This window comes from Urocampus carinirostris, chromosome 20 (genome assembly GCF_059441175.1).
Source record: "Urocampus carinirostris isolate Australia breed hairy pipefish chromosome 20, RoL_Ucar_1.0, whole genome shotgun sequence".
In the NCBI taxonomy this organism is placed as follows: Eukaryota; Metazoa; Chordata; class Actinopteri; order Syngnathiformes; family Syngnathidae; genus Urocampus; species Urocampus carinirostris.
Window position 1 is genome coordinate 6830138 of NC_142368.1, and position 24146 is coordinate 6854283.

A 24146-nucleotide genomic window follows, 5' to 3' on the forward strand; every position below is an offset into this window, starting at 1 on the left:
CCTCTTTGTCCTTTAATTTATGACCACCGTATTCATTTTTCTTTCTATGTGGCACTCATAATAGCTCAAATAAATATAGCAAACGTAAATTATACTGAAAATGATGTATTTTTTTCTGCCAACAGAACCTTGATTTTTTTTTTTTCACTCGAGAAATCTTTTTTCACTAATGTTTTCACATTTTTAAACTGATTTTACCGTTTGACACTAAGTATAGCACTACCCAACAAACATAGTACAAACAAATTACACTAAAAGTGAGCCAAATTATCTGCCAACTGAACGCCAAATTTCCATTTTTAATAGTCAAGTCATGTTTATTCGTATCGCCCTTAATCACAAAGAGTCTCAAAGGGCTGCACTGATCAAAGACTATTGCAAACTACAGACTATTATGACACCATTCCCTGATCTAAAACCTACATGAGGGCAAGGAAAAACTCAAAAACCTCAACATAAGGAAAATGAAGAAACCTTGTGAAGGGACCGCACATGAGGTAATCGCCTAGTGCATTACAGTAATCAAGACGGGAGGTAACAAATGCATGAATTTTAATCCCCGCATCCGACTGAGACAGCACAGGGCAAATTTTAGCAATGTTGCAATAATGGAAAAAAATATGACACCTAAATTTTTGACTAAGTCACTCTGTGTGATTTGACATTTGTCAATGTTCACAGCAGTTTTTGAGAATAAGTCACGGCATTTAGATGGACCAATAACTAACATTTCGGTCTTTTCAGAGTTAAGGCGCAAGAAGTTGAGTGACATCCATTCTTTTATCTCAGTGAGGCAGGCCTCCAAATTTCCAGTTTAGTGTGGAAGATTCCTCCATCGGAAGATATACTGTAGTTTAGTGTCATCTGCGTAGCAATGGAAACTGATATTATACTTGCGAATAATATCACCTAATGGAAGCATGTAAATGCTGAAAAGAAGGGGACCAAGTACTGAACCCTGCGGAACACCACAGGTAACACTAAATGGCTCAGATGTCATTTCCCCATATTTAACACAGTTTAATAGTTTTCGTTTTCATTTATTCATTTTTTTCTCTTTATTATTAGAAATAATTGTGCTATGTGGCAGTAATAAGTATTGTACCACCAATACATATAGTAAGTATGTATACTGGAAATCAGCTAAGTTATCTGCCAACAGAATTTTTTTACAACTGTATTCATTTTCCTCATTATATATTCTTATAATGATAAAAATGTCTGACATCAGAAAAAATACTATAATGTTTATTTTTATTGTATGTGCTTGAGGTTTTTTTCCCCCTAAAATTGTATTATTATTTTTTTGCGTTTTAAGAGTTTACTATTTCTAAGTTTGGATTTTGAACCTTCCTTTTGTTTGTCTTTCATCTAAAAAAACAAAAATGTTATTAAATGGGTGACCTGGAACTACAACATTTAGGACAGTTAAAAATGTTATGTTAACTGTTTTATTTTTTTTTTTGTTTCATTTTTGTCTTATCTAAAAAAAACGTTTTTTGCTTTTTTTGTGGTAATCACTCAGCCTTTCTTTAGGATTGTGTTTTTTTAAAAATAGTTCCTCATGTTTCTATGACTTTTTTTTGGTGATACTTCCGATGATTACAAAATTGATTTTAAATCCATCCATCCATCAATTATCTGCGCCGCTTACCCCCAGTAGCGTCGCAGAGGTGCAGGAGCCCATCCCAGCTATCTTCGGGCAGTGAGCAGGGGACACCCTGAACTGGTTGCCAGCCAATCGCAGGGCAGATTTTTAAATCCACGTATTCTTTATCCTCTGTGTAGAAAGATCTGAGCTATGGTGATTACTTCCCTCAAGTATTTGGCTTTGCTGCCTCCTAGCGGCCACTGTGTGTACACCAAAAGGTGACAATAAAAAGACCTGTTGATTTATTTAAATGATAAAATTTTTGGTTTGAACAATTTTATTGACACTGTTAGGTTTCATGATGCTTCTGATGATGGTCAATTTGTTTCAAATACATAAATTCTTTAACCTCTGTGAAGAAACACGTCATGGTGACCACGTCCTTCACCAGGCTGTACTGCCCTCTTGAGGCCATCGAGTGCACACCAAAAGGTACAAATCAAGACCTGTTTATTTCAATCATAAATTATTCACTTCAAGTTTTTATTACACTTCCGACGATAGCAAATTTGATTTTAAATCCATATGTTCTTTATCCTCTGTGAAGAAACATCTGAGCCACGGTGTCACATCCTTCTTGGGCTGTACTGCCCTCTGGTGGTGATCGAGTGCTCACCAAAAGGTATACAAATTAAGACCTGTTGATTTCAATCAGCGAGAAATTGTTGCGCACAGTACAGCAATCCCTCGGTTATCGCGGTAATGGGTAATTGAGCCAGGTTTCAGCAATGATTAAAATATAACTGTCCTAAATGTAGTGGTTTCCCACGTGTTGTAGTTCCAGGTCATCCGTTTCATAGGTAATAGATCTGGCGCTTGTGTGATAAGGGCTAGGCAGGGATATGGTAAGGCGCCCGCTTTGAGACTGGGAGGTCGGTGGTTCGCGCCCCGGCCGAGTCATTCCTAAGACTTAAAAAGTGGTCGGCGGCGCCCTCTGTTGGCTGCGGCTGCATCGGCTCGCTACAACGGGTCAGGTGCAATCGACATTTCGTTCTGTGTACATTGTTACACAGAATGACAATACAAGGAAATTATTATTATTATTATTATTATGATAGCTTGTGAGAGTTTTTCACTGCTATGGCCTGTTCTCCTGACACCACTTCAGTTAAGTTCCTGAAGCCAATAATAATCCACGGATTATTATCACCATTTATTCACATTCATCTGACTTTCATCAGAGTCTGATTTAATTCATGAATTCATTCTCATTGTAACGAGCCGCTAAAAGCTAGCTGTCGCCATTTGTTCTGTACGATCCTATTGACTTGTGTGCTCATTGCTCTCTTTGACTGAGAGCAAAGAGGTCGCAGGTTCAATTCCCGGCTCCTCTGTGGAATATGTCGTTTTTGGTCGTGACAATGGTGTTTCACCCGACTTTCCCAGCAGAACTTCAGCCATTCTGAATTCTGTGGAACTTTCAAAGGAGTTAATTCATAAATACTTGATAAAACTTCCCAGCAAATTTTCAGCCGGCCCTGACAGAATTCCAAATTTCTTGCTTAAAAAGCTAGCTGACTTTTTATGTGAACCATTATTTTACCTGTTCTCTAGATCTTTTGAGGATTCACAGCTGCCTGAGGACTGGCTTAGTGCTATTGTCATACCCATTTTTAAAGGGGGGAGCACAACAAGTGCAGCCAACTATAGACCAGTTAGCTTGACTAGCTGCGTCTGTAAAGTGTTTGAGAAAATTATCTCAGATGCCATATGGAAATTTATACAGGAGCACAATCTTTTTACGTTTAAGCTACATGGGTTTAGGTCCGGACATTCTACCATGACTAACTTGATAGCTCATTTGAATAATATTACCAGTATGTTTTCTGTTCACAATATGGCTGGTCATGTTGTTTACTTAGACTTTTGCAAGGCTTTTGATAAAGTGTCTCATGACAAGCTTTTACAAAAACTGAAATGCTATGGTATTAGTGGAAAACTGCTTGAATGGATAACCGCATATTTGTCAAATCGTAAACAATGCGTAAAAATTGATGATGTTCTTTCAGCGCGGTCGGAAGTTTGTAGTGGGGTACCGCAGGGCTCAGTACTAGGACCATTATTATTTCTGTTTTTTGTGAACGACCTACCTGAGGCCATTCAAAGTAGTGACATCTCAATTTTTGCCGATGATGCTAAACTGTCGGCTTTCTTACCAAAAACCCAGGTTGCAGGAACAATTGATTCTCTCCAAAATGACATTAAATCAGTTTTTCTTTGGTCCGAACAGTGGCAACTGCAACTGTCATCTCATAAATGCTTAGCACAGTCATTTTTTCACGGTTCTGTTCCGCTGTATAACATTAATGATCATGATTTGCATGTTGTTACTGAACATAAGTATCTGGGTGTCACTCTTACTTCAAACCAAAAGTTTATCACGCATATCGCCAAAATTACCAACAAAGCCAATAACATACCATCAAACATTTACAGACACTTTTACAACAAGAACCCAGCATTCTTAGTCCGAATGTTTTGCGTTTATGTTAGACCCGGGTTAGAATATAACAGCGTTGTGTGGAACCTTTACTTACTCAAGGACATTAACCTACTGGAAGGAGTTCAACATCGATCAATTTTTTGAGTTCTGTCGTGTTGATGGTTTACGTGGTCACAGATATAAGTTACGGATGCCTAGACCTACCAGCAACTTGCATGGAATCTTTATTTCTTTCAGGATCCCAAATTTTGGAATTTTTTGCCTGACCGGGTTATTAGTGCAAATACGGTGCAAAGGTTGGCAGAAATAGATTTGTCAAATTTTCTTAGGGGAGTGGGCGTAAGGTGACCATATTTGGCCATGCTCACTCTCAGCATTAGTTTTTTTTTGTGTCATGTTTTGAATAATGTATCCAACAATACCTTCAATATGTCGGAGTGTCCTTGGGTAAGACACTGAATCCCTAATGCCCCCGATAGCAGGTAGTTGCCTTGCACGGCTGACGCTGCTATTGGTTAGTTTGTGTGTAAAAGGGCAAAGTGTGAAGCACATTGTAAAGCGCTTTGGGAGGTCTTCATTGACTTGAAAAGTGCTATATAAATGCAGACCTTTTACATTTAGCACACACCAGCCTATCACAGTCTAGAACACACAGTCATACCCACACACGCGCATACATACAACCTTCCCCCGTGATAGTATTTGCAGAACACAATGCAAAATATGTTGATATCAATGACAATAAAGAAATTTAATATCATTTCAAAATCTGCAGTAAACCAGCCAAAGCTTAAGTAGCGAGGGGTTACCTATATCTTCTAAATTGAATATGAAAAAACAATGGGTGTGGGAGCCACCTCGCCACTTGAGGTCTTAAGTGTTTCCATTGAAGGGGAATTGGTTGTTTTATCGGTTTGAGTGACAAAGACAAGGGCAAAGACAAAATGCTCTACTTGTCATGCAGCCGCAGTCTGTCAAGGCTCTATCCAGCAGCTGCTCTCTTTCCCGCGTTTATTTCATTACGACTCCTCCTTCAATCCCGTTCGTGTTTACCTGCTCCGTAGCTAGTTTGCGGCCCGCCGCCTCAGCCTGCCAGCAAATGCCGATTTTTCTTTCGTTTCATTAGTCGGTCTGCTCGAATCAAGGACACGGCGCACCTCGCCTTGCAAGAGGCCGCTCGGTCGACCAAAGCGCTGGGATTGGAATTCATTTGATCGTGGAGGAAGGGGGACGAGAGTTTATGATAGCAATTTAATAATAATAATTATTCATTGAATTTATAGGCGCCCTTAATGACACTCAAGGTCACAAACAACAGATCAAAGAAAATATACTATGCAAAAGACTAGGAATGATAAAAGAAATAAAACAATGATTAAAGAAGAGACCGGTCAAACGTTCAAGTCTGTTTTAGATAGATAGATAGATAGATAGATAGATAGATACTTTGTTCATCCCCGAAGGGAAATTCACATTTCCAGCAGCATCCCTGAGCTGAGAACAATCGAGAACAATCGAAAATAACACGGGAGCTGCTGGAGTGGCTGCCATTCGTGACGGCGCCGGAAGAAAAGATTCAATTTGAATCATGTACAAACAAACAAACAATTGAATCATGTACAAACAAACAAACAAACAAAATATTCATGTTTCAATAAGTGGAGTGTTAATAAAATGGGGGGAAAATAATTTCTGATACTGATATAACCAGGTAAAACTAATTTTAAGTTACCTGTCCAAATGAATGTTGTGCCATCTCACCTTTCCCACTCTCTCTCCTCTCACCTTTCCCACTCTCTCTCCTGCAGTTGACTTGCTGCTGCTCGCTCCTGAAACTAATACTTACCTCTTCTACCCAGACCAGGAATACAACAAGGATCTGATTCTTAGTAGAGCTCCACATCAAGGTTGCGGTAGGAATTGGATTATTCCTTTAGTCTTGACTTGCTCAGCTTGGGCTTTTTGTTATTCCCTTATCTTACAATGACTCGTTTCTGCCAACGGTAAGACACATCTTTTGGTGCTCCACAAAAAAAGTTAATTTTAAACATTATAACCACAGCTGCCAAATCTCTCAACATGCACAGTAATGTGATTGATGTTGTCAAGCTGTTTGGATTTATTTTCGTTTTGTTTCTGTTGTGCTAAAATGTTAATTCCCCTTATAGAGATCAAATAAATCAAAGCCAGCAGAGAAGCTAATGTTGTGACTCATTTCATCTGCAGAAATTGTAATAAAAACCTCATCATCCAGTCCAGCGTGAATGTGGATCTTTGGTGGGACAGGTACACCGCGGTTACATTGGTGCTGTGACCCGTGACTTCTATCAAGCTCTCCGAACCGAGGACTGTCCTACCTGCCACATCGTTTCATGAAGCCATCAGCTAACAGTATTTGAAATTTCAATTACATAAACGTTAGTTCAGCAGGAATTTCAATAAAACAAAAGTTATTATTACACCCGTTACACTAGTTACTAGGCGTGCGTCTTTTAGGACGTGATTTTAGCTTTATGGGTGCTACTGAATCCAGGACACTAGTCAGGGTGGTATTGAACTCATTCATGAGTGAGTCACTCGAGCCATTGTATGAAGGAAAGGACGCAACTGCTCCAGGAAGGAGTTCAAAGAGCTCAGAAACTGTGCCTAGTAGAATACTTATTTTGTCAATTAAAGAGCCAGTGTGTAATATTTAGTGCCTCCTAGTGGCAACAAAAGAATTTCATTCGGTATAAAACAACAACATTGATTTGAATACTAGTCAAAAATACATGAACTATCCATCTATCCATTATCTGCACCGCTTATCCTCAGTAGGGTCGCGGGGTGCTGGAGCCCATCCCAGCTATCTTCGGGCAGTGGGCAGGGGACACCCCAAACTGGTTGCCAGCCAGTCGCAGGGCACACAGAGACAGACAACTCACTCGCCCATTCAATCCCAAGGACAATTTGGACCGGCCAATTAACCTGACATGCATGTTTTTGGAATGTGGGAGGAGACTCACGCAAGCATGGGGAGAACATGCAAATTCTACACAGGAAGGTACGATCTCATGACCTCAGAACTGTGCCACACACGCGGTAACCACTGAGCCGCCGTGCTGTCTATACATGAACTAACTTACCAATACTATTTTCTAAAAATTTGGTGGAGAAATTTTAATTCCTATTACGTAGTGGAATCCATACTTAGTCGTCGCCACCATTTTTGTCTGGCATCTCGCTGCTATGCTGCAGCGATCAATTGGCACTGCTTTTCCTTTGCATTAAACAACAGTGCCCTCTAGTGGCTTTTAGTGGAAATTGTTTGTTATTCAACCACTAGATGTTGCTGTATTGTGTCATGCAACAGAAAAAAAGGACAAGGAAGAATACAAAACCACGGAAACTCAAAGTGACCAAAAAGCACAATTTTTTTTCGAATTCTGTTTATCGAAAAAATAAAATGTGCTAAATTAACACACTCATATTCCATTTTATTAATCCTATTCCTTTCTCTGAGAAATATGATACTAGGGGTCATACAAATATTGAAAAGACTGTAATATAATTTCTGAAAGTAATCTGGAATTGGCTGAGGAAAAATTGGAAGTATCAGTATTATCTTTTTTATTGATGCCTATTTTAGCCTTCAAACAGACTGGGAATCAATCAATAATAAATATATGACATTAAGGATAACTGTTAATTCCTTATAAGTGTTTCATAAACTCCTTAAAGAGACAGTGTGTATGTTATGACGACTAAATGTTGCTGTATTGTGTTCTTCAACTGAAAGTCAGTGCTGAACAGCACAAAGGAAAAATACAAACTTCGGAAACTCAAAGTGACCAAAAAACACAATTTTTCTTGGCAGGTACCCATAGAAACAAGATGGCGGACAATTACGTCAGTTTCCTCCAGGTGAGGCTCATGTTATGTTAAATATACTAATTTCTCGACCATGTTTATATGTTAATTATATGATTATTACATATTTAAATCAATAATGTTTTTTTTTTATTGAATTATATATTTTATCAATAGGAGGTGGTAAATAATACACACTGTCACTTCAATGTATTTATTTTTATTCTTACATTATGCTTATATTATTGAAATTTTACATTATATTTTAATTGTATTTTCCTTACTTTTTAAATTTTGCTTTTGTTTCTTTTCAAATTTCTCTGTTCATAAATCTGTATTTGTTTTACATTTATGTGTAATTTCCTTATGTTTGCATCTCCTTTTTATGTAATAAGTATGGCTAAAATCTAATGAACATGACATGATTTAGATGTTTTTTAGGCCTACAGAGAAGGCCTCGCAGGCCCTGATGGCCTAACACTGGTGCATATTGCGTTGCAACATAACTATGGCGTCAATTTTCACTTAAGCACGTTACTCTCTGCCGCCATCATCTGTCTTAAAGTCATGATTACAGCCTTGGGCAGCCTGTTCATGATACGCGTGCAAATACATGACACTCCTCGTATCAACTCTTCTTTTGTTTATCTTTTTGGGGGTTTGGGGTGGCGTTTACTAGAAGCAGACCTTTTTTCTTAATTTCATCATTTTTATTCTCCACTGACAAATGAAAACTGAAAAAAAGAAAACTCCGGGTAAAGGATTGGCGTCACTCTCCAGCACCCCCTCCCCTCCTCGAACCTAATGTGTTCCATACCGAACAGCTCTGATAAAAGTGAGATAAAAGCAGATAAAAAATAAAGCTTAAGGGCTCTTTGAACTCAATTGGGCATTGCTAGAACAGACCTAGTAGAGAAATCATTTAACCACCCGTAGTCGATTTAACGTTTTAAGGACACCTCAAACGAAGTACTCCACCTTTAAGCATGAAGGGGCAATCAAAGACTACTCTTCATTCTTCTCAAACGCGGAACAGTTACCAATTTTAGGGTCAGAGTTTTTGTTTTGTTAAGGGCTGGGAGCTGAGGAGCTACGCTTCTGCTCACTCCTCTGAATATGTATTTTGTTTTCTCTTTCTTTGTTTTGTGGTTTATGTAGCATCCTTATTCGGTTTTCCATTTTACATAGAATAGAATAGAATAAAATATACCTTTATTGTCATTGTTACAACATTTTTGTGACAATGAAATTGGACATGGCACTCCAGGTCCACATTTTACTGTGAGGATATAAGGAAAACAAAGAGATAAAGGAACAAAGAAGATGTTTGTACTGTCCTTATTGTATCGGCTTTGTTTTCCTCGGGAGGGGGGGGGGGGTGTATGAGGGGGTGAGGGACAGACAGAGATGGGCGGATCCAACTAGATCTTACTGTACACACGGTCCAGTGTTTTTTTCCCTAATTGCTCAGTCCACGTATTGAATGGATTTGGGAAGTACAGTCCTTAAACATGCCCGATAAAAGTCGCCGGCGACGATAAAAGTTTTTGTCTTGAGAAATTGTTTGACAATAATCAGGAAACCTTGCCGTATACTTGTAACGCATATTCAGAATAACAGCAAAAAAATGTTTTCATTTTCGGGGGTGCCTGGGTTGAATTGGGGTGCCTAAGCACCCCCAAAACCAGGTTGGTAACGCCTGTGATATGAGGTGTCATTTATATGCATTTCCAATTTCATCCACCGCATTTTGTGATATATAGTACGCACCAGATTATAATAGAAGAATAGAATAGAATATACCTTTATTGTCATTGTTACAACATGGGATATATTGTGACAACGAAATTGGACGTGGCACTCCAGTTCCACATTTTACAGTGAGGATAAGGAAAACAAAGAGATAAAGGAACAAAGAAGATGTTTTAACTGTCTTTGTCTTTGTTGCTTTGTTTTCCTCGGGAGGGGGGGGGGGTGTATGAGGGGGTGAGGGACAGACAGAGATGAGCGGATCCAACTAGATCCTACTGTACACACGGTCCAGTGTTTTTTTTCCCTAATTGCTCAGTCCACGTATTGAATGGATTTGGGAAGTACAGTCCTTAAACATGCCGGTGACGATAAAAGTTTGTGTTTTGAGAAATTGTTTGACAATAATCAGGAAACCTTGCCGTATACTTGTAACGCATATTCAGAATAACAGGAAAAATGTTGAATTGGGGTGCCTGAGCACCCCTAAAACCAGGTTGGTAACGCCTGTGATATGCGGTGTCATTTATATGCATTTTCAATTTTATCCACCGCATTTTGTGGTATATAAGACGCACCAGATTATAAGGCGCACTTTCAAATATATGGCCAATTTGGGATTTTTAGGTGTGCCTTATGCTCCAGTAAATACAATACTTGGATTGGAAATTGGCAGTGCACCGCCGTTGTCTCACTTCACATCTCCCGAGTGCCTATTGAAATGCTACCTGACTTTCGCGTCAATTCTCACTTAAACACGTTAAGATCTATTTTTAAACCTGTTTTAGGAAGCCGGGCCAGGGATGCTATTTCCACGCAGAAAACATGTTGCCAAGGTAACAGGCAAGAGCGAGAGTCTGCACGCTCGCCGGCGCCGCCGACAGAATTTCTGGGCTTAAGGCCGTCGCTCGTTACACATCTGATTGCTTCCTTTGAGGAGTTGAAATGTCAGGGCCGATATCGAACCCAGAACCTCCCCCAGTCGAATAACTTGTAATTCATCCGTCGTCGTCGTTTATGACACACTTCGCCGCCTCTTCTTTCGGTCTCGTTTCAGCTCATTTGCAGTCGGAATCCGGTCCATTTGCCCGCCGCTCGATTGGTTTCGCCGTGCCGTAATTAAAGCTCCGGAATGAGCTCTGGTGATTTGCAACGCTGCAGTGTGGCCAACTAAGGCGCCGGAGCTTTGACACGCTCTTGTTTTTTAAAGCGTAATAAGCATTCACCCCCCACCCAAAACGGTAATTAGGTCATGCGAGGACCGAACTGTCTGTGGATCTAATGACGCCCCATAAAAGAGCAGAATCGGGAACATTCGGGCTGTTGTCTGCTTTGTTGTGATCTGTACTTTCAAGTTCTGTGTTGTATTCGGTGGGATTTTGCTCTTTGAGGTCTTATGAAGTGTCATGTTGTAAATTGTCTTTTTTTCTCCTCCGTGTATTTGTTTGGCTCCAGCTAGAGAGAAGCTAGGTTAAATTTCCAGAATATTCTGGACACAAATTTGTTACAATGGCTGTAGAGCAGGGGGTGACAAACTCGTTTTAGCTTGAAAGCCACACGGTAGAAAACAACATTCATTGCTAAAATTCGTCCTATACTGTCTCAGTCGGATGCGGAGATTATAATTCACGCGTTTGTTACCTCCCGTCTCGATTACTGTAATGCACTACTCTCCAGTCTCCCGAAGTCCAGAATCAAGAGTCTTCAGCTGGTACAAAATGCTGCAGCGAGGCTTTTAACTGGGACAAAAAAGTCAGATCACATCACGCCGATTTTGGCTAACCTGCATCGGCTCCCTGTTAGCCTAAGATGTGATTTCAAGGTTCTCTTAGTATTATACAAAATCATACATGGACTTGCTCCCTCATATCTTTCAGATCTGTTTTCCCCCTATGTTCCGGTCCGAAGCCTTCGTTCTGAGAGCGCCGGTCTTCTGGTGATCCCAAGAACCAAGAAGTGTTCCGCTGGTTCGAAAGCATTCTCCATTGGTGCTGTGGAATGCTCTTCCCCCTGAGATCCGTTCTACAACCTCAGTGGAAATATTTAAATCTAAGCTTAAAACACACTTCTACTCTATAGCATATGAATAACCCATACTTTTCTTGGACAATATCTCTGTATTATTTGTGATTGCAACATCCTTTGCTGTCTGGTAATCCTGGAAGGGGGATGCCACATGTGCGGTCCCTTCTCAAGGTTTCTTCATTTTCCTCATGTTGAGGTTTTTGAGTTTTTCCTTGCCCTCATGTTGGTTCCAGATCAGGGGATGGTGTACTAATAGTCTGAAAAAATAGTCTGTGTAATAACCTGTGAAGCCCTTTGAGACTCTTTGTGATTAAGGGCTATACAAATAAAAATGACTTGACTTGACTTGACTCATAGACTAGATAGATAGATAGTTTACTATGGGATGAATAAAGTAACAGCAAAAAAGTGTGTCTTTTTGGAGGCTCACAATTGAAAAACGATTCTGTCATTGCCAATTGCGTGACGTTTCTCACACAATCCTTTTATTTTACAGGAAATGGGGACCCATGTACGTTAGGCAGCAGTCTGGCATGGAATGATAGGAAGCCAGAGGCTGACGAGATCGATACCAATTGCCCGAGTAGATATCAGACAGACAGGATTGATATCAAAACCGGATATTGAAAATAAACAGGACAACTAGACAGGAACGAAACTGGAAACGATATTAAACAACAGAACTGACAGGATTGATAACAAAACAGGATATCGAAATTAAACAGAACAAACTAGACACGAACGAAACTGGAAACCGATAATGAACAACGGGATAGACAGGATTGATAACAAAACAGGATATCGATATAAAACAGGACAAAATAAACGGGAACAATACCGGACGGGGACAATAACGCACAGAAAATACCAACAGGAACAAGGACCGAGTCAAAACCCACGCAGAGGTTCGTTGACGGACTGACGAAGGAAGAGTGAGAGCACTGAGCTTAAATAGACGGAAAGCCAATTTGTCAACGAGCCGCAGCTGGCGCCACACGGGACAGACAGGGGCCAATTGGCAACCGTGATAAATTCAGGGATGTAAGATTCAATTATGAAACGATTTTAGAGGTGTTTTTTTCTTCACCATGATTGAATATTTTGTAGTGATAATCAAATGCACATTTGTTAAAAAATTAAGCAGAACAGCAATTAAATTAGCAGCACGGCGGCGCAGTGGTTAGCGCTTGTGCGGCACAGTTCATGTCATGGGAACCTGTCGTGGGTTCAAATCCAGCTCCAGACTTCCTGTGCGGAGTTTGTATGTTCTCCCCGTGCTTGCGTGGGTTTCCTCCGGGCACTCCGGTTTCCTCCCACATTCCAAAAACATGCATTTCAGGTGAATTGGACGGTCCAAATTGTCCCTAGGTGTGAATGAGCGAGTGAGTTGTCTGTCCCTGTGTGCCCTGCGATTGGCTGGCACCCAGTTCAGGGTGTCCCCTGCCCACTGCCTGGAGATGGCTGGGATGTGCTCCAGCCCCCCCCGCGACCCTAATGAGGATAAGCGGTACGGCTAATGAGAGATTAGAGAGCAATTAAATTAATTCCCACTACACTCTATTTGAGTAAAATAATATCATGCAGACTGGAAAGTGACTACAATAGCATACAAACACTAATTTCCGTTTCAACGAGTCTAAAGTCTTTCAGAATCAGAATATGTATTGCAGTTTAAAAAAAGAGCAAAGAAATTTGTTTCGGCGCATCCATTCAATTAAAAAAATATATAACATGAACAGAAAAAAATATCCAGAATAAATATCCATAACACCCTCCAAAAACCTCATGTAAACACTGTGGTTTCATTGGAGAAATTGATAAGGTTTGCTGTAGGGGGAGGGGAGGCAGTCACGAGTGTACAAAAAGTAAAGGACCTAGAACACACCCTTGGGGAACTCCGGTGTTTATGACCAAGGTGGAGGAGGTATTTGTCCCAACCCTTATCCTATGTATGCGGGTTGTCAGGAAATGCACAGGGCAATGTTGAGTTCCTATTGGTGAAGTTTAGACCGGAGTTTAACGAGAAACAGAACTATTGACCACAAATTGGAGCCGTACAAATGTGTTTTTATGTTCCCGAGTGCTCCGAAACTGTATGTAGAACCGTGTAATAGCATCGTCAGTGGACCTATTCTCCCTGTATGCGAATTGTTCTGGGTCCAGTAAGGGTTATAAGGCAACTTTCATGTGTTTGATGATCAGTCTCTCAAGACATTTGGCTTTTTTTTTAATGAAACTGTTTACCTGAATAGGGGAACTTCACTATTAGATTTCATACACATTATATAAAGGAGATAAAGCTTCTATAAAGTTCTACAAAGACAACCTAGTACTCTTTCTGGGCGGCATTAGCTCAGGAGGTAGAGCGCTTGGGATCAAGAGGTCGCAGGTTCGATTCCCGGCTCCTCCGTGTTATACAGGACTGTCTCAGAAATTTAGAATATTGTGATAAAGTTCTTTATTTTCTGTAATGCAATTAAAAAAAACAAAAATGTCATACATTCTGGATTCATTACACATCAACTGAACTATTTCAAGCCTTTTATTATTTGAATATTGCTGATTTTGGCTTACAGCTGAAAAAAACTCAAAAATCCTATCTCAAAATATTAGAATACTTCCTCAGACCAAGTAAAAAAATAATTTTATAACAGCAAAACTAAATCAAACATTTGAAAATGTCCATTGATGCACTCAGTACTTGGTTGGGAATCCTTTTGCACGGATTTCTGCATCAATCCGGCGTGGCATGGAGGCAATCAGCCTGTGGCATTGCTGAGGTGTTGTTGATGCCCAGGATGCTTCGATAGCGGCCTTCAGCTCATTTGCATTTGTAGGTCTGGTGTCTTTCATCTTCTTCTTAACTATACCCCACAAATTCTCGATGGGGTTCAGGTCAGGGGAATTAGCAGGCCAATCAAGGACAGTGATGCCATGGTCAGTGCACCAGTTACTGGTGGTTTTGGCACTGTGGGCAGGTGCCAGATCATGCTGGAAAATGAAATCCTCATCTCCATAGAGCTTTTCAGCAGATGGAAGCATGTAGTGCTCTAAAATCTCTTGGTACACAGTTGCATTTACTCTGGACTTGATGAAACACAGTGGACCAACACCAGCAGCTGACATGGCTCCCCAAACCATTGCTGACTGTGGGAACTTCACACTGGATTTCAAGCAACTTGGATTTTGCTCCTCTCCAGCCTTTCTCCAGACTCTGGCGCCTTGACTTCCAAATGAAATGCAAAACTTGCTTTCGTCTGAAAAGAGGACTTTGGACCACTCTGCAACTGTCCAGTGCTTCTTCTCCATAGCCCAAGTCAGACGCTTCTTCCGTTGTCTTGAGTTCAGAAGTGGCTTGACCATGGGAATACGGCTATTGTAGCCCATTTCCCGGACACGTCTGTGAACTGTGGCGTTTGATACCTGGACTCCAGCTTCAGCCCACTGTCTTTGAAGCTCCCCCAAATTCTGGAAGCGGCTCTTCTTCACAATTTTGTTAAGGCTGCGGTCATCTCTCTTGGTTGTGCAGCGTTTCCGGCCACATTTTTCCCTTCCAACAGACTTTTTGTGGATATGCTTTGAAACTGCACTCTGTGAACAGCCTGCTCTTTGAGAAAGTTCTTTTTGTGTCTTACCCTCCTGATGGAGGGTATCAATGATGGTCCTCTGGACAGCAGTCAGATCAGCAGTCTTCACCATACTTGTGATTTAGTTTACTGAACCAAGCTGAGTGTTTTTAAGGCTCAGGAAACCTCGCAAGGTGTTTCGAGTTAATTAGATGATTCAGGTGATTAGTTGAATAGCCTACTTGTATACTTTTTCATGATATTCTAATATTTTGAGATAGGATTTTTGAGTTTTCTTAAGCTGTAAGCCAAATTCAGCAATATTCAAATAATAAAAGGCTTGAAATAGTTCAGTTGATGTGTAATGAATCCAGAATGTATGACATTTTTGTTTTTTTAATTGCATTATAGAAAATAAAGAACTTTATCACAATATTCTAATTTTCTGAGACAGTCCTGTATGTCGAAGTGCCTTTGGGCAAGACACTGAATCCCTAATGCCCCCAATAAGCAGGTAGGCGCCTTGCATGGCTGACTTCCTATTGGTGTGTGTGTGAATGGGTAAGTGTGAAGCAAATTGTAAAGCACTTTGGGGGGGTCTTCATTGACTTGAAAAGCGCTATATAAATGCAGACCATTTACTTTTTTAAAAATTCCGTGTTTTTGGTGTTGCCCTAAACCAGGGGTGTCAAACTCATTTTAACTCAGGGGCCACACGATAGAACAAATATTCTGTCGGGGGCCGGACTAGTAGATTAAAGAGAAAGAAAAAGAGAGATAAAGAAATAAGAGAAAGAGAGAGGGAAAAGGAGAGAGAGCGGGACAAAGAAAGAAAATGAGAGAGAGGGTGAGAAACAAAAGATAAAAAGTTGTGAGAGAGGGGGAAAAGAAAGGGAGAGGAAGAAAGAAATCCAAAGAGAAATAGAAAGACAGAAGGAGAGAAAATAGGAAAGAAAGTGTGAAGGGTAGGAAGAGAGAAAGATAAAAGAGAGAAAAGGAAAAAAGGAAGTTAGAGCAAATGAAGTTAAAAAGACACAGAGAAAGAAAGAGACAAAGAGGAACAAAGAAAGAGAAAAAGAGACATAGAAAGTGAAAGAGACAGAGAGTGGGAGAAAAAGGGTGGAAGAGAGAGAGAGAGAGAGAGAGAGAGAGAGAGAGAGAGAGAGAGAGAGAGAGAGAGAGAGAGAGAGAGAAAATTAAATACAAGTACAGTGTCTTTGTGAGAGGCACCTGGATTTGGCAACATCAAGTTGACATATTTCAACCTGCAGCTTGTTTTTCTCTTGCGCTTCTCTGAGTGTTGTCTCGCGTGCCGGATTCAATCCCCTAGCGGGCCTGATCTGGCCCGTGGGCCGCCTGTTTGACACCTTTGCCCTAAACAGTGCGTCTGTGGCTTTTATTTAAGTAATCAACATCAGGATGTGTTTCCTCCGGCCCAAACGGAGATTGCTCTTGAACCTGCAGATTTCTTCTAGGCTCTTGGAATCACCAACATTTTCTGAGCAAGGCTCAGAGTTGGAATGTAGGTGGGAAATTATAAAAGGGAGATATCAGAAATCATAAAATGTCCAGTTGACAGCTTCTTGTCCCATAATCTTGTCCAATGCAGCAGGTTTTAGGTAATAGATCCAAGTGCTTGTACAATGCCTTTAAATGCATGCACCGTGCATCAACCAGGCTCATCCTTGTTTCAAATCAGGGGATGGTGTAGGGGTGGTCTGTGCAGCCCTTTGGGACTTTTTGTGATTAAATGCTAATAAACATGACTTGATTTCCCTCAATCTTCTCTGGTTGATTAATGGTAGTCAGCAAATACAGCTACAGTGGGAGGTCTGCGAGAGGCGTCTGGCTTTGGCGACATCTAGTGGACATACTTGAGACTGTAGGTCATTGTTTTATGCAATGCTCATTTCTCTCTTTTGCTTCTCTCAGCATTGTCTCACGGGCCACATAAAATAATGTGGCGAGCCACATTTGGCCTGTGGGCAATACAGCAACATTGAGTAGTCAAATAGCCCACACTATCCGTTTGAGGAGTTTATGTCAAAAACATTTATTTCCCCATGGATATATTTAAGTTTGCTGAACCCAAATGCAGGGAAGTGTCAGGAAACAGGAAGTCGGAACTCATATGCGTAGACGATCTGTCACTTTAATTAGGAAATAAAAGTTGTCCAACACACAAACGGACCAAAAACAAAACAAAACAGGTTTAAAGGCAATCAAAATTACAAACTAGGCATTACTCAGATCAAACAGGCATGAACAGGTCTTCAACAAGGTAAAGCAATGGTCTGGCAACGGGCAGTCCCAAAAGGAGCGTTTAAGTACTCCACAAGCAATCAGTTCAATGCGTCTCAGCCGGTGTCAAGGGGCGGGGCCAGCTGGGCGCCATGACAACCGTGCAGGACATGACAGGAAGTGAAAGCGAGGCAGTTGTGCTAAAAAAAGAATGGTGTTGTTGTTATATTAAAACTGCCTGTATTTACTCATGTTTCTAAACACTCTTCATTTATAATGTCATTATTTTTAATATATTTAGAAACTATGGCGATATCCACAATTCAGTACTGTGTCTTTGTTAAACGCGTATTTATTTTCTTCATTAGTTTTTCATACCTCAACCAAGATCAACTATTCAATTTATTTTATTAGTATTCAGATTAATATTAGTTAATTTTTTTAATAAAAACGGGATATTTGTCGAAAAATTTATTTTATCTCTCATTATGTGTGCTGTAATTAACTTGACCACTGAGGGGCAGTAAAATGCCTTTAATTATGATACTCACTTCTATAGACGACATAAGTGAAGTAGAAGAAGAACCTAGCGAAGGTGTCTTGTTGGATAATATAATTTATCTTTTAATATCGTTTAAAGACAAAAACAAAGGATATTCATCTTTAATTACTCGTGTTTTTATATTTTTACAGCGTTTTTACATAAGTAACTGTGATTTTATGTTATCATCAGTGCCGAAAGCAGCATGCTAATTCTTATTAACGCGTTAACGGCGTTTTCCTGTTTGTATTAGCATTGAGCTAGGTGTGTCCGAAAAGAAAAGTTGAGTTTGTTATAATCATTTTCTTAATTGTTTTGTAATTAGTTTCCAGTAGACGTGAACTAAAGCCTAATTACTGCTTAAAAAAAGCAACAACTGAGTCTTTGACAAACTGAAAAGAAAATTAGAAAATGGGCACCAAAGCGCCTGAAAGGTTAAATTAAAACACAAAAGTAATTAATGACTATCCATGAGCTATATAAAATAGATTATTTATTTGTAATACTGTCAAAGTTGTGCCGACAACATTGTTCTCAAGGAAAGCTCCTCGACACTACAATGTGCACACATTGTAACATCAGCTTTAATATGATTAATTACATGCGCTCTAATATTTAATTTAGCTGAGAAAATGTGGCTCACTGCAGGTGCAGCTGTTTGAAGAGCATCAGGGTTCAAAAGGGCTTTTTCCTCTCCCTATGTGAACAATTTTGTGTGTTAACTCAGGCAATTAGAGTGCTCTGAAAATCTAAAAGGGAGCTTGCATTTTTTTTTTACAATCATTCCTCAACATTTGCTGCTTGGTTGTTGCAAAAAGTAATCACTAATCTCTGCTCCATGTGTCGCACTCATTACTCGCCAATTTTGTGTTTTTCTTATCGAACGTTGCAGATAGTCGATAACGATGATGATGACGACCTTTCAGCTTTGATTTCATGCACCCTCCGTCAGTATCTGCTGTACATCTGATTCTGTTTTCCTATCTTCTCGTCCGGGCCAAAGACATCAATCAGGCGTTGACCTTTTACGGCGTTGAAGACTCAATGCCGCTGCCTGGGAAGGTGAGCTGTTGCATCTGCATTTCAAATTCTTCTCCCAGCCCGTGCAATTTAATCAAGCTCCGAATAGTAAAAAGAACCTCCACGTGACCTAAAGTACGCGTATTTCCATTCACAGATTAATGTTTGTGTAGGAGATAGAACAAAATGTGATGTGGACGCTACTAATATGTTGGAAATGAATACAGGAGAAAAGATTGGTGGGTTTTTTTCTGTTCACTTTTGCTCAATTATTTTGGGGTGAATATACATTAAAGGGGCACTGTGTAATATTTGACCACTATATGTAGTGCAAGCAAAAACAAATAGGGATCAATGGATATGGGTTTTTCAGGGCCGAATCCGAACATTAGTATTGAGAGGAGGCCGATAACCGATATTTGGAGCCGATATTATTTTGTTGTGAAAGCTTATAAATTGGATTCAGAAATGTTTAATAATGCAAAAAGAAACCAAAATGCATTTGCTATATATTCTAATAAAACTCGAATAGCTCTCTGAAACTTTGTACAGTAAATAAATTAGAATTTCAACACAATGTAGAGTAATTTCTTTAGATTATATCAATTTAATTCAGAATCGAATTCTGTGGTAACCTAATCGGCCTGCAGTTTCCAACCAGAATTAATTAGACCTGGCCTCATATTGTCTCTAACATGTATCATGAAGGAGGCAATACTGTAAACATTTTTAATTGTAGCTTTGAATTATCGATTTTTCAGTTGGTTAATATGGATAACGATTGATCAGTTCAGAAGGAAAACAGTAGAGACACACAAATAAATAATGGACATATTTGATACTAACAACTACATTCACTTAAATGACAAAGGAGAATTGAATCACAGAAACACACAAGAAAAAAGGATAATCGTTGACACAAGGCCTAGCAGTCTTAGAAAACGGGAAGGGGGAAGGAAATTCTGTCACACTAATAAAATAATTGATCCATTAGCATAGTTAAAACACTTAACTTATTTAAATGAACAAGAATTATTTCTTCACCAAAACAGTCAGTTGTGAAATATTTTCTTGGTATAGCTCACGAGAACCCAAGATGCCCACACCCCAACCTCCCTCGCTCTATCGCGGGCCGGCAACAAGAGAGTGTTTTTGGAGCGTGCGTGGTGTTTTTTAGGTGTGAGGCGGGGGTTTGACTTCAAATTTATTGGTCGACCCTAGGCCAACCAAACCTTGGGGGAGTTCAGTCACTTCTTTTAAGTGGAGTCGGCTGGCGGCATTTCTCCTACAACCACGTGTAATCTTTCACTTAAACCAAAAACTAACAGTGCAGGAAAAAAATAGGCTTAGCAGCAGCTTGTATAAAGGTACATGAAAATTTAAAGCGCTCCCTGAATTTTAGTTTACAATAAAATAAATTAAAACGTCAATGCAACCGACATGAGTTAAATGAACATAAACCAAAAAGTGCACAAAGCAGTGGAAAATTCAACAGTTGGCGAATTGGAATTCTTTGAAACAACTTCTTTTTAAAGTAACAAGTATTTTCCCTGGTAACTAGTTCATTGTACTATAAAGTAATTCAGTTACCGTAAATTCCGGACTATAAGCCGCTACTTTTTTCCCAAACTTTCAACCCTGCGCTTGATTCAGTGATGCGGCCAATTTATGTGATTTTTCTAACGGCCGCCAGCGGCGCTCGAGTACAAAAGGTAAGATTTAGACTGCAACTTCTTAACTTGTGCACAAATTAAATTAGCGTAGAAATATCCTCACCATGCAACTTGCAAAAAGAAAGGCACATGACGCAACTTTCAAGCTAAACGCAATGGAGCAGTCAGATATTGAAGGAAACTGAGCTAGTGCACGTAAACTTTACTTTGCGAGCGTGATGCCAGCGTGTTCTTAAATAGGGGAGCGTGGGTCGACGTCAAAATGACAAAGTCTCTTTCCCATACTGAAGGAAGACGGCTTTGATGACGTCAGTTATAAGGAGGAAGATGAGGACGGTTGACCGTGCTTAGTACAAGTAGTTTTTTTAACAGCTGTTTACTGTGTTGCGAGCGTGTTGCTAGTAGCGTTTTGCTACCCTTCACAGGCACGGTTTGGGATGAAAGTTATAATATTATTATTAAAGCTTTGAAAACTCTCTCGGTGTACCGTCTTTCTTTGTAAATATGTGTAACCATGTATAATATGTATTTGCAACGGTATATTTTTGTATATATTTATTTTAGAAACTTATTCTTAAGTTTTGCACGAGCAAATGAGAAAGAAGGGGCGGGGCAAACGCGGGCTGACGGGAAGTGGAGTAAAGGTGAGACGTGTTTGTGGACGCGGTCGACAATAGTGGATATATATTTTTCCCACCCTTTGGAAATATACACTTTTTTCCTTGGATTACTTTCAACGAGCATCCGGACTCTGCAGGTCTGCAATAAATCTTAAGTACAGGTATCATTTTCCGTTCATCTTTTGGACTGTGTCGGGTATGGGTTAATTTCGTGTTTGTATTGCGTTTTTTCAATGTGGGCGCATGCGGCTAATATACAGGTGCGGCTTGTGTATGTACAAAATCTGTTTTCCTCCCAAAATGTGGTGGGTGCGGCTTATAATCAGTTGCGCCCTATAGTCCGGGATTTACGGTAAAAGCTCAGTTCTTTTCTAGACGTAGTAGTGAGTAACTTACTAATTACTCTTTAAAAGTAATCTGCCGACCACTGTGCCCTACTGTAGTGGAGGTGTAAATGCACTTCATTCTGGAAACGTTAAAAACAATGTTCCCCGAAGCCAAAAGCATCTTAACCCCTTTGACAGAGCTTCCCGCCCCCCCAGGGGAGCCCGCCCAATATTTGAGAACCACTGCTTTAAGTGTTTATGATTTGACCACATTTTATAGAGAACTTCAGGTCGGGTTTTGAAAACATGATTTAGATTTAAAAGAAAAAACTCCATTTGCACTTTATTGGCTTGTCAGTTTTACACCGAATCAAAAATGTTATAAAAGCGCTAATACGTAATGAAAATTCTATTATACTGTAATTGATATAATTTTATGCGTTGTGAAGTGGCGACCTACACGCCAGCTGCCTCTTGCATCTGGTCCTTTTTTTCAAATGAAAGAATCTGTAAAATGTTTTTTTTTTTAATGGTACAGTAGCCTCCTTTCATCCAGACTTCAGAAAAACAAGGATTTTTCTTTTTTCTTTTCGCACTTCCTATAATAAATACACTGACAAGAAAGAAATCTGTAAATGCATTTCAAGGCACAAAAAAAGCACTGTATTTTCACACTTTAAGGCACAACGGATTTGAAAGCGTACCCTTAAAAATGTTCTTCTCCTATATAAGGCGCCCTAGACTACATCCATCCATCCATTATCTGCACCGCTTATCCTCAGTAGGGTCGCGGTGGTGCTGGAGCCCATCCCAGCTATTTTTGGGCAGTGGGCAGGGGATACCCTGAACTGGTTGCCAGCCCGTCGTCGCTGGGCACACAGAGACAGCCAGGGACAATTTGGACTGGCCAATTAACCTGACATGCACGTTTTTGAAATGTGTGTAAAACCGGAGTGCCTGGAGGAAACCCACGCAAGCGCGGTGAGAACAACCAAACTCCACACAGGAGGTTCGATCTCATGACCTCTGAACTGTGCTGCACATGCGGTAACCACTGTGCCGCCGTGCTGCTCGCCCTAGACTACAAGGCGCATAAAATTAAAACTACAGGGTTGCGTGAAAAAAAAAATTAACACATTTGAATAAAATTGATTTAATTTAAACAACATAAATGAAGATTATGACATCTATTATGCTATCCTGACTCTGACATATCCCCCTTTTTGGCAGCTAGACAGCAAGGGAACAACGTCCCAAATAACGTACGGGTGCTTGAAAACCTTATAAATGCTTGAATTTTAATGTGGGTTTTCAAGCAGAGGAAAATGCTTACATTTCGGGTGAAGTGCTTGAAAATGCTTGAAATTCTTGCATTATGTTTCTTGGCAGGCTGACTCGACAGACCACGCATTAAACAAAGAAAACTAAAATAATAAAGTCGGCTTAAAAATGACACCTCTGGCCCAGCGCTGGGATTGCAGTGCTTTGGATGAGGTTGTCACGTGTAGCGTCATCTCCCCCTTTCAGGTGCAATAGGAAAGGAGCATCAGAACAGGTACATTGCACCCAGTTGCCGGGAGGCAGCAGATTACCGTAAATTCCGGACTATAAGCCGCTACTTTTTCCCCAAATGTTCAACCCTGCGGCTTATACAGTGATGCGGCCAATTTTCTTTCCCTATTTTCAACGGGACCGGGACTCTGCAGGTCTGCGTCATATCTTAAGTACCGGTATCATTTTTCGTTCAATTTGCCGGCTGTTATTTTTGGACTGTGTACTGTCGACTGTGAAATTCTAAATGTGCCTAACTGTGAGATTCTAAATGTGTCTAACTGTCGACCCTACTTAGGTTTGATTATTGCAATTCGGAGATGGAATAAGAGCTTGCTCTGTCCACTCCACGCATCGGCCTGTGATTGCAGTACCTCCTGGAACGGTGCATTCGCACTGATCGCTGCATGGCTCTGTGGCTAGGACCTTGATTCGGCCTCTTGGCTGAGAGCAAGTGTTTCGGCCCTTTGGCTTTGTAGCGTATTATGATTTGACCGATAACGGATAATGGATAATTGATAAAGAATATAGAACAATAAACCTTACAAAATCCCCCCTCAGTTACAATAAATTTGTTCAAACCAAAAAATCAGTTACAATTGCGGGACTCAAAGTCGGGTTTGGGTTAATTTCGTGATTGTGTTACATGTTTTAACGTGGGCGCATGCGGCTTATATACAGGTGCGGCTTGTGTAAGTACAAAAGCGGTTATCCTCTTAAAATGTGGTGGGTGCGGCTTATAATCAGGTGCACTCTTTAGTCCGGAGATGGGAGACTGCGTCGTGACCGTCATAGACTTTCTGGACTAGTTTACAGGCTGGGGGCGTCGCTGCTGTCATGCACTTTCCGGACAAATTTTCAACATGTTACCTAGTGTTTACTATGTTTGTG

General features: G+C 40.3%; 1 long non-coding RNA gene and 1 pseudogene across 1 annotated transcript in view; one reads left to right on the plus strand and one right to left on the minus strand.

The window, feature by feature from the left end:
- The window catches only part of LOC148346107 (uncharacterized), a 255697-nt gene that overhangs the window by 38558 nt on the left and 192993 nt on the right, over positions 1-24146 (minus strand). The gene's annotated exons all lie outside the window — the stretch shown is intronic.
- On the plus strand, positions 23533-23651 carry LOC148346109 (U2 spliceosomal RNA; annotated as a pseudogene).